The sequence below is a fragment of the Salminus brasiliensis genome, chromosome 18, assembly GCF_030463535.1.
Source record: "Salminus brasiliensis chromosome 18, fSalBra1.hap2, whole genome shotgun sequence".
NCBI lineage: Eukaryota > Metazoa > Chordata > Actinopteri > Characiformes > Bryconidae > Salminus > Salminus brasiliensis.
This window is the reverse complement of record NC_132895.1, coordinates 2,866,863-2,876,552: the sequence shown is the minus strand read 5'-3', so window position 1 is coordinate 2,876,552 and position 9,690 is coordinate 2,866,863. Positions and strand designations below refer to the sequence as shown.

Here is a 9,690-nt window from a genome sequence, read left to right as displayed (position 1 = left end):
TTATATTATAGTATATTATAGTATAGTATATTATATTTTATTAGAATGTATTATATTATATTATATGGGTGTGGATTCATCCTTCGCCTTGTTCACTATCTGAGGAGTATGGTGATCAGGTGATGGTCTGGGGGTCTGTATGGGTTTCTCCAGTTTCCTCCCACCTCCCAAGAACATACACGGTTGGTAAATGTGATAAAGTGCCCCTAAGTGTGAGCCTGTGATGAACTGGTGCCCTTTCCAGGGGTATTTCTGCCTCAAGCCCAATGATTCTGGGTAGGCTCTGGACCCACGTGACCCTGACCTGGAAGAAGATGAGAAGGTGGATGGATGGAATGAAAATTCAGTTAAGATGTTTACAACACACCACCAGTTAAACAAGCTTACTGGGCTGCTTCAGGACTCTACACTCACAGGAAGAGCCCCCTACTGTGGACGAGCAACAGTGCCCAGCACAGGCCTGTCTCTACTGTAAGGGCCAAATCGTCCCTCATGATTAAACAGGCTGTCTCTGTATGAGTGGGCGGGGCTAACCTGCTGAATAGGTGGAGATATGATATGATATGATGAGGCCTTTTAACGTCAGTGTAAATGTAAACATATAATTTTAATATTTTAATTTTAATAATTTTAATAACCTGGATTATTGGTTATGAGATTAGTGAAAAATTACAAGACACAGCAGCCAATCACAGCAGATCTGTGTCATTTCAGTATGTCAGTCTTAAAGGCACAGTAACATGAACAGAATCTTTACCTGTAAGGAATAACGAGGGGTGTGTAATATGAATTATGACTGTTTTTTTTTTGCATAAGACCTTGAAAATGTAAAGGATTGTTCATTAAATGGTCCCTTAAATATTACTACAGTTTATTATATTATACAGTTATTACTCCAGTTTGACAGTGGCCGAGCCTTGCGGCCTTGTGGAGCGTCATCATTTGCAGCCCGAGTACTCTCCCATTCAAACGTTCACATCTAGCCAAGAACAGCCCATCCTCTGCCCGTGTGTTTTTTAAGGATGCATCAGGAGGGGACTGGTGTGGACTTGGCACAGCCAAATATCCCAGCGTCCTCCCGTCCTTGGGGGTTTGTACTCACAAGTCTTACTAAGTACACCAGATGATCCTAAATGGGCTTAATTTTTATTAAAAATTCTTTAATAAAATAACCCAAACCCTAATTGAAATATGAACTAACCATTTAAAAGTCTAAACATCAAATAATTAGAATGAAATAATAATAATAATAATAATAATAACAATTCAAAACTAAAGTCATTTTTATTTTTTAAATAGTTTTAATTGTATTTTTTTAAAGAAACTAATACATATTGAACACAAATTAGTTTAATCTCTTACACTCGAATCTGCCTCCATTTCATTCAAACATATAAATGTGTGTATTTATTATTATTATTATTATTATTATTATTATTATTATTATTATTATTTTCTGGTGCATGCAGTGCATAGAAAATCCACCAGGGGGCAGACAACGTGCGTCTGATTATTTTTTTTTATTATTATTTACGTTAATTTACGTTAATTGCTAATAATTTATTTATACACTACTGTTGATAATAATAATCATAATTATTGTTTTTTTATTAAAAAACACTAAACACTTATCATACATTAAAATAACTGCACCAAGACATAATCATAATTAATATGATTCATACATACAAATGCTACTAAAGTGGCAACAATAAAGAATATATATATATATAATAATAATTATCATATGATGTGATATGATGTTCATATTTATGTATTATTTATCACAATTTCGGACCATTACGTATATATTTTTATATATATATATATTTACATATATATTTTTTTTTTTTTTTATTTAAACGTATCAAATACGACACGCGCGCGAATTGTTGTTTTTAAGGTTGATTTTATATTTTATTGATTAGCCAAATAATAAACAATCCCTGCGCGCACACCAGGCAGCAGCCAATGGAATGAAAGGTTGTTGAGGCGCGCAGGCGAGGCTGGTCCAATGAGCGGGCGCGTTATTGACGCGGCCGCGCCCGCAGAGTGGGCGGAGCTACGCGGCTGGTCCGTCCAGAAAGCAGCGAAGCGAAGCAGCGGAGCTCCAGCAGGGAAAGCCCGAGCAGCGAGCAGGTCTCCGCCGCCTCCTCCGCCGCCTCCTCCGCCGCCTCCGCCGCCGCCGCCGAGTCGCTGACCCTCCACGCCGCTCCTCCGCGCAGTAGCAGTAAGTCTGCCCGTCTCTGAAGCTCCGTATTCTGCTTGTTTTCGTGTCATTGAAGCGTCATGGCAGCAGCAGCAGCACTGCGCCTCTCCAGCAGTGGAGGAGGGGGGGGGGTGTTTGGGTGGAGGTGGGGTGTTGGGGTGGAGGTGGAGAACAACCGCTCACCGCTGTGTTTCAGTCCTGCGGGTGTAAACGGCCGGTTCTGCTGCAGAGGCTGCTGACCGGGGTGGGATGGGGTGGTGCTGCTCGGCCCGGGAGGCTCAGGCTGCAGACAATCCCACACAATCCCGAGCCAGGGTAGAGCTAGGGCTGGGTTCTGATCCGCTGTGGGGTGGGGTGTAGGAACCTGAATGGCACTGTGGTACTGCTGGGCTGGTGTTTAAGATGCTCTGTTGGCTGGATTTGACCATCCTGGACGGTCCAGTTGGTTGTTTGGTCCAGTTTAGCCCCAACTGGGCCGTCCTGGACCGTCTTTTAGGGGGTAAACTGAACCAAACAACCATCTGGGCCTCTCTTTTAGGGGGTAAACTGAACCAAACAACAAAATGGGCCATCCAGGACAGCCATTTGGGGGCTAAACTGGTCCAAACAACCAACTGGGCCGTCCTGGACCACCCGTTTAGAGGGTAAACTGAACCAAACAACCATCTGGGCCGTCCTGGACCACCCGTTTAGAGGGTAAACTGAACCAAACAACCATCTGGGCCGTCCTGGACCACCCGTTTAGAGGGTAAACTGAACCAAACAACCATCTGGGCCGTCCTGGACCACCCGTTTAGGGGGTAAACTGAACCAAACAACCATCTGGCCCGTCCTCTTGGGGGGTAAACTGGACCAAACAACCAACTGGGCCGTCCTGGGCTGCCCTTTTAGGGGGTAAACTGGACCAAACAACCATCTGGACCGTCCAGTTGTGTTTTCAGCTCTCTGCTCACCACAGACTGCTGTAGAGGGTTTGGGCCTGAGCTGATGAGGTGAGTCAGGTGTGTTGGGAGCAGGGCAACACGTCCGGGTCAAGGCCAGGTCAGGTCCGGGATTGGTAGGCGGTGGCCTCGGAGACCTTTGCAATCCGAAGCTGTTCATGGGATTCTTTAGTCACCCAGCTGCATGTGTTCCCGAGTACGCTACAACCCCGTCACGCTAGACGGGCAGAACTGCTTCACATAGGAGGTTTTTGCATAGTGTGTGACACCTGGTTCACAGTGGGCCGTACTTACCGAGAGGATCAACCTCGGACCCCTAATTGCACCTCCTGATTGTCTCCTGGTGACGTTCAGAGGTGTCACGGAGACGGGCCCGAGGGCGTACTCAATATTAGGCAGGCGGGTGGTTTTAATGTTCTGGCTGGAGGTAGGTATCAGGGTGTACGTGAGTGTGTTGGTGTGTAATGCCTGAGTTCAGAACTGCTAAGCTGCCGTGTCTCAGTGTTGTTTGTCTTTTTGTGTGTGTGCTGAACCCCCACCCCATCGGGGGGATTAGCGAGGCTGGCCGGATCACGGAGGGAGGGAGGGAGGGAGGGGTCGAGTGCGAGCGGGAGACTCCCTGGATCTCGTTATTCGTCAGGAATGAAGCTGGCCGGGGATCCAGTCGCACCGGACAGCTCCAGGGTTCCTTCTGTCGTAAGAAGAACCTCAGTGTGAGCGGAGACCGAAGCAGGCAGATGTGTCCGGGCTTGGCTTGGTTCCGTCTTTCCGTTCTTTTGGGCCGGGGTCCTTCTTTCCCCTGCAGCTTTCTCACAGCCTGAGCGTCGCTATACGTCTCTAGCATCACTCGCTCCCCTCCCTCCACACCCACACGGCCTCTCCAGAGAGATGGAAATCTGCTCACTCTCTGCTCACTCTCTGCTCACTCTCTGCTCACTCTCTGCTCACTCTCTGCTCACTCTCTGCTGTGCTATACGCCTGGAGCACTAATGGGAGCCCTGAAAAGCACTATTGCCCGGTTAGAATTGGCTCCATCGTCACCTTGTGATGCAGGCCTCGGCGCAGTCAGATGATCAGTGGGGATGACTGGTAAAGAGGTGGTGGTGGTGGTTGGGGGGGGGGGGGGGGGGCGCTCCGTTTTGGATATACTGTTCTACAGTGGTGGCGAATAGTAGGGGCTTAAGGCATCAGGATTGACGTAATCATTACTTCACTAACTTTTTAAAATGAAGTACGCAGATATTAATAAACCCAGTTTCTGTTTATTGGTCACTAATATTAATAACTGGACCTCGGCTCAGTGCTGTCTGGGCTCAGTCTGTGAGACTAAAGAGGAGCGAGCAGCCCCTCCCTTCTCGGTTCTCCTTATATAGAAGACGAGCTGGATTCCTCGCTGGTGGTTGATGACTGGTGTAGAGCACCGTGCTGGTCAGATAGGAGGGGTCTTGCTGTTTGCTATGATGTGTGTATGATGCCTGTAGGTCACTCTGATCCTGGGTTATGAGGCCTAGAATACCGTCGGTGCGAGGATCAGGTTCTGTGAACGGATCGGTTCTTTGGATCAGACTAATTATCCGAGACCCGATCCAGCTAATTTTGTTAGTATCGGGACCAATATCAGCTCCTAGTATCAGATCGGCGCATCCCTACTAGGTATCATGACATCATAGGGCTCCATCGTAACCTTCTGATGCAGTCTCCTCTACACCCGTTATACATTTATTCATAAAGTATTGGGACGCCTGGGGTTTGGTGTAAAGCGCTCCGTTCTAGATAACCTTACCCAGTCAGAACTGGTCACAGTGGTGGTGAACGGAACCAGCGATTAATACTACCCTACCCTAAGTACCCTACAGAAGGCCAGGGTGAAAGCAGAGGGTCAGGGCCCAACAGTAGCAGCCTAGCTGACCTGGGTATCGAACCCACAACCTTGTGATCAATGACATACCTTTAGGAGCCCGAAATATATGATTGAGCCTTACATCAAAAATATGGATACACATTGTGATTATGTTTTTGCCCCCTTCAGCTGAAAGCCTCTGTGTGGGGCTCTTGCGCCGGGTGGGTGTTTGGGTCTGCGGGCGGCGTTCCCCTCTGTAACAGCAGAACCCGTGAGCAGGGCTGATGCAGTGACACTGACCGTGTGAGTTATCTGCTGTATGTGTGCTATTCTAAAGGGCAGGCCCAGGAGGGCTACATTTAGCCTGCACATGTGGGTGTGTGTGGGAGCGCAGTGGGCAGGAATGTCCGTACCCTCCTAACACCCCGGTTTAGAGTCCGTCTCAAAACAACAGCTCGGCTGAAGGACTGTGGAGGGTCTCTGAACTTTTGCATCGATGTATTTGCATGTAATGCAAGCGATCACTCCCTCACTCCCCGAGGCCTCAACACACATAAACACACAGTATATCATATTAATCGTTTTAGAACTGAGATTAATGCAATTATCAATGCTATTGGGCAAAAACCTCACCTCTAAAAATGGCAACTTTAGAGGAGAATGGGAAGTCGGTGTGAAAAGATTTGATTCCAGGTCAGTTTGGAGTGTTTCTATTGGTCCGTTCATTATAAAATTCTGATACAATGTAAAGAACAACTGCCAAATTTACAATATGGATAAAAAATAAGCTGCTAAATAGTCTATAGTCTATCTGTGCAGTTAACTAGCCGAATTCCATAGTGCACGCACAGGTGATGGGAATTCCCAGCTTCCCAGGTGAGTATGTATGTATTTATTTATTTATTTATTTATTTAGGTGTGACGGGCCGCCCAGGAGTAATGTTACCAGCAGAAACGCCTTTAAGACCCAGCTAATTTATTTGTCTGAAAGGCGCCATCTAAATAAAGTTTGATTGATTGATTGATTAGATTGTTAGTGCTTAAAGAACACCAATCAACTGCACGGTTCCAACTTTTCCAATTACCAGCGGTGTGATCAGAAGATCAGCAGATTATTTTTATATAAAATAGTACTTTTTAAGAATCTGTAGATGCTTATGTATTTAGTCTGTGGTTACGGACATCGTGATAAATATCGTAAAAAATATGTTTAAATATCGTGATATAATTTATTTATTTTACCATATCGACCAGCCCTGTGATGAATGGACCAATAGAAAGGCTCCAAAATGACTAGGAATTCATTCTTTTTACATTGACTTCCATTGAAAGTAGAGATGCACCGATACCACCGATTTATTTTTTCTTTCCGATACCTGATTTGTAAATATCTGCCGATACCAAATACCGATACCAACTCTGACTTAAGTACTCGATATTCGACAGCTATAAATCCTGATACTCCTTAAAAAGAACAGCATGTACTGGTTGAGTAGCTGCACATTTTGAAAGTTTCAGAGCTGTGAAGCCATGAAAATCACGGCAAGTAGGGAAGCGTAATCTTGCTGAGCTCGACCGAACAGCTTTTTATTATTTAGTGTTTAAAATTCACATTTCATTATAAGAACACGTCTCTGTGTAAAAAGATACTAAACTTCAGTGTGTGGCTTTAAAACAAGCTGCTTAAACTCTTAAACTTTTGGTTTTAGAAGAAGAAAAAAAAAACTGCACCTGGAAAGAAAAAGTGCTGAAAGCTCATTAAAATTCTGTTTAATGGTGATAACTATTTAAGACCGGCTGTTTACTGGTTGTTTAAACGTTTGGTTTCATAAAGGATGCAAACCTACATTTTCTATGTTAAAAAAAAAAAAGTACAGTCAATAATCTTCTTGGTGTCGATGCTCTTTGTTGCTGATACCGATACAGTATCGTATCGGTACAGTAATTGAAAGTTAAGAAGGGGTTTCCCTCCTCCTGTAAAGCTGCTGTGTGTGGAGATATGAGGTTATCTATATACAACAACATATGGTCTGCGTTACGGAAACGTGCAGTGTGTCCGTGGAGTTGTGCCAAGAATTGAAACTGGACTAAAAGTAATGTACTAAGTATTTTTTTAAGGTATTGTCTGGTATTTAGGGGTTGTAATGCTGCATAATTACACTGAACATGGAGTTTCCGTTAAACTGGCCTCTTTAATGAGGTCGCTCGTGCGGTATGAGGTGGTCTCCTGCTAGCTGCTCTGAGAGGGCCGGGGTCTTTTTGGTTGTTTAGTTTTAAAAGTGAGCTGCTCGCCACATGTTTCAGACGGGACCACACCCAGATATGTTTCTGGGTCCAACACACAAACACACACTTCAAGACCCCACCCCTCGTCACATCTGTTTTGTGACACGCTTGAGATAGCCCAGCTACACACTGCTGCTTCCCCGTTCTTATCTGGGTCAGGATGGAGCTGCTTGTGAATCATTGATGCCCGGCGCTGCGCTGTAGACTTTACGGCTGCTTTACACACTGATCCCTTCTGATTACTTTACAGACTGAACCCACGTCCTCTTCGTCCAGCTGGCACAGGCCTAGTATAGTGTAGGGTTCCCCCATGCCACCAGGACAGCCGTGAGCCTTCAAGGCGTGGACTCCACAAGAGCTCTGAAGGAGTCCTGCTGTGGTACCTGGATGCCTTCAGCTGTTAGCAGCAGATCCTTTAGGACTTGTAAGTCGTGAGGCAGGCGGGACCTCAATGAGCATCGGTGAGCCTTGGGTGTCCAAGGTTGACCTTCCTTGGAGCGCTTTTGGTGGGTACTGACCGCTGCCTGATGTTCTGGAGATGTTCTGACCCAGTCATTGTTTAGAACATCACAGCTTGGTGTCTCAGATTCTTACGCTTGTCCATGTTTCCAGCTTCAGCACCTTCATCACCTTTGGTCTAACAGATCAACATGCTCAAATAAGCCAAACTAACCGCCAACCCCCCCAACACACACACACACACACACACACACACACACACACACACACACACACACACACACACCCCCAAGTTGCAAAGTCAGCATCTGGGGAGACAAAGCTGGGAATTGCAGCGTTCGCGTTGGGGGACATTTCGGGGCATGTCCTCAGTGTCTCCAGTGTAAGTGGTGCCTGTGTGCTGGAGAGTTTCTGGAGGGGACTGATGGTGTCACACTGCAGGTCACCAGAGGAGCGCTTTGGAGTATGCCGTAGCTCAGCCAGCCCTACTTAGTGTTGCGTAATAACCTACCACCATCTGGCTAAGGCATCTCACACACTCCCACACACACACACACACACACACACACATACACATACACACACACCCTCACACTCTCGACTGGCTTCAGATAGGAGGCGTTTTGGCCCACAGCAGACAAACGTATATGAAGTGAAGGCTGATGGACGTGTTTAGAAGGTCTTGCTCTTTTAGGGAAATGTGCAAACTGCAAAAATGAGCCAAAGAAAAGATGGTGGGGGGTACCTCTCTAGAGGGGCTAGACAAGCTGTGTGTGTGTGTGTGTGTGTGTGTGTGTGTGTGTATGCAATATTGCACTGGGTGCTACTTGCATTAGAAGGAGCGTCCAAAAACATTTGGACAAGATAAAGCAGGGGAATCTACCTTCTCAGAACTAATAGATATAAGAATAGATAACTAATAAAAAATATAGAATAACTAATAGAATTAAGATATAAATGTAGTAAATTACTATTTTTTTGTCACTAAAATAAACAATGGTGCGGCACCTTGACACAGCATTCAAATTCAAAATAAAAACATTCTTAAAATATATTAATAATTAATGCATCAGCTGAAACTCAAAATAAGTAGCTTCACAAACAGTAATTAATCATATTTTTAATATTTAGCGTAATTCCAAATAAAATCTAGCTGCTGAACCTGAGAATAAATCAGTAACCTGGTCAAACAAACAAACAGTAATCAAACATTTAGTTGGATCGGCCAAATTATCAGATACCCGGTCCAGCTAATTTTTTTTTATCAGAACCAATATCTGATCCTAATTTCAGATCGGTGCATCTCTAAATTCAATCATCATTATTATTATTATTATTATTATTATTATTATTATTTAATTAGCCAACCAATATATCGGTCGACCTCTAGCAGCAGTATATCCGTTTTACAGCAGCTGTTGATTCGTCATGGTTTAGCCTTAGGGGGTTTAGGAAAACGCCCGTATGCCTTTTCTAAACTTTACGTATCAACCGATAACCAAAACTGGTCCGATCCCACTGTTAAATTAATAAACCATATTCCTCACCATGTGGGAGAGACGTGAGGCCTCAGGACTGACGTCACTTTAAAAACGGAGACGGGGATTAACTCTGGAACTGACTGATAGTTAGGGGAAGGTCGTGTGATCTGTGGGTTCTGGATCTTCTGAAACCGTGTTGGGCCGGGTCGGCCTGCCTGCCTGCATGTGTACCTGTGTGTGAGTGAGCGAGCGAGGGAGAGAGACCCCCACTCGGCCCCTCCTCCCTGCGCTGTTCTTCAGTAAACAGAGCAGGCTGCTGAAGGGGGGGTTGGGTGGATTTCGGCTGTTCTGAGCTGGATCATTTGCTGAGTGTTGAGGACGACGGGTCGAGTTGGGTCCGTGCTGGTTGGACAGGGCAGGTCCTGTGGTGAGATCATGTCTGTATGTTGGTCTGATCCTGAGTGATGAAGCCTA

The 9,690-nt window shown here is 45.3% G+C and overlaps 1 protein-coding gene across 12 annotated transcripts in view; it reads left to right on the top strand.

Moving 5' to 3' along the window:
• Positions 1-2,056: 2,056 nt before the first annotated feature.
• Positions 2,057-9,690, top strand: part of add1 (adducin 1 (alpha)) — a 55,067-nt gene continuing 47,433 nt past the window's right edge. For 5 of the 12 annotated variants that reach the window (XM_072662586.1, XM_072662584.1, XM_072662585.1 and 2 more), the window contains exon 1: positions 2,063-2,230. The gene's annotated coding sequence lies outside the window, so the exon portion shown is untranslated. Of the gene's footprint in view, positions 2,231-9,690 lie in introns of all 12 variants that reach the window. The other 7 variants (XM_072662587.1, XM_072662593.1, XM_072662592.1 and 4 more) reach the window with 3 other exon arrangements.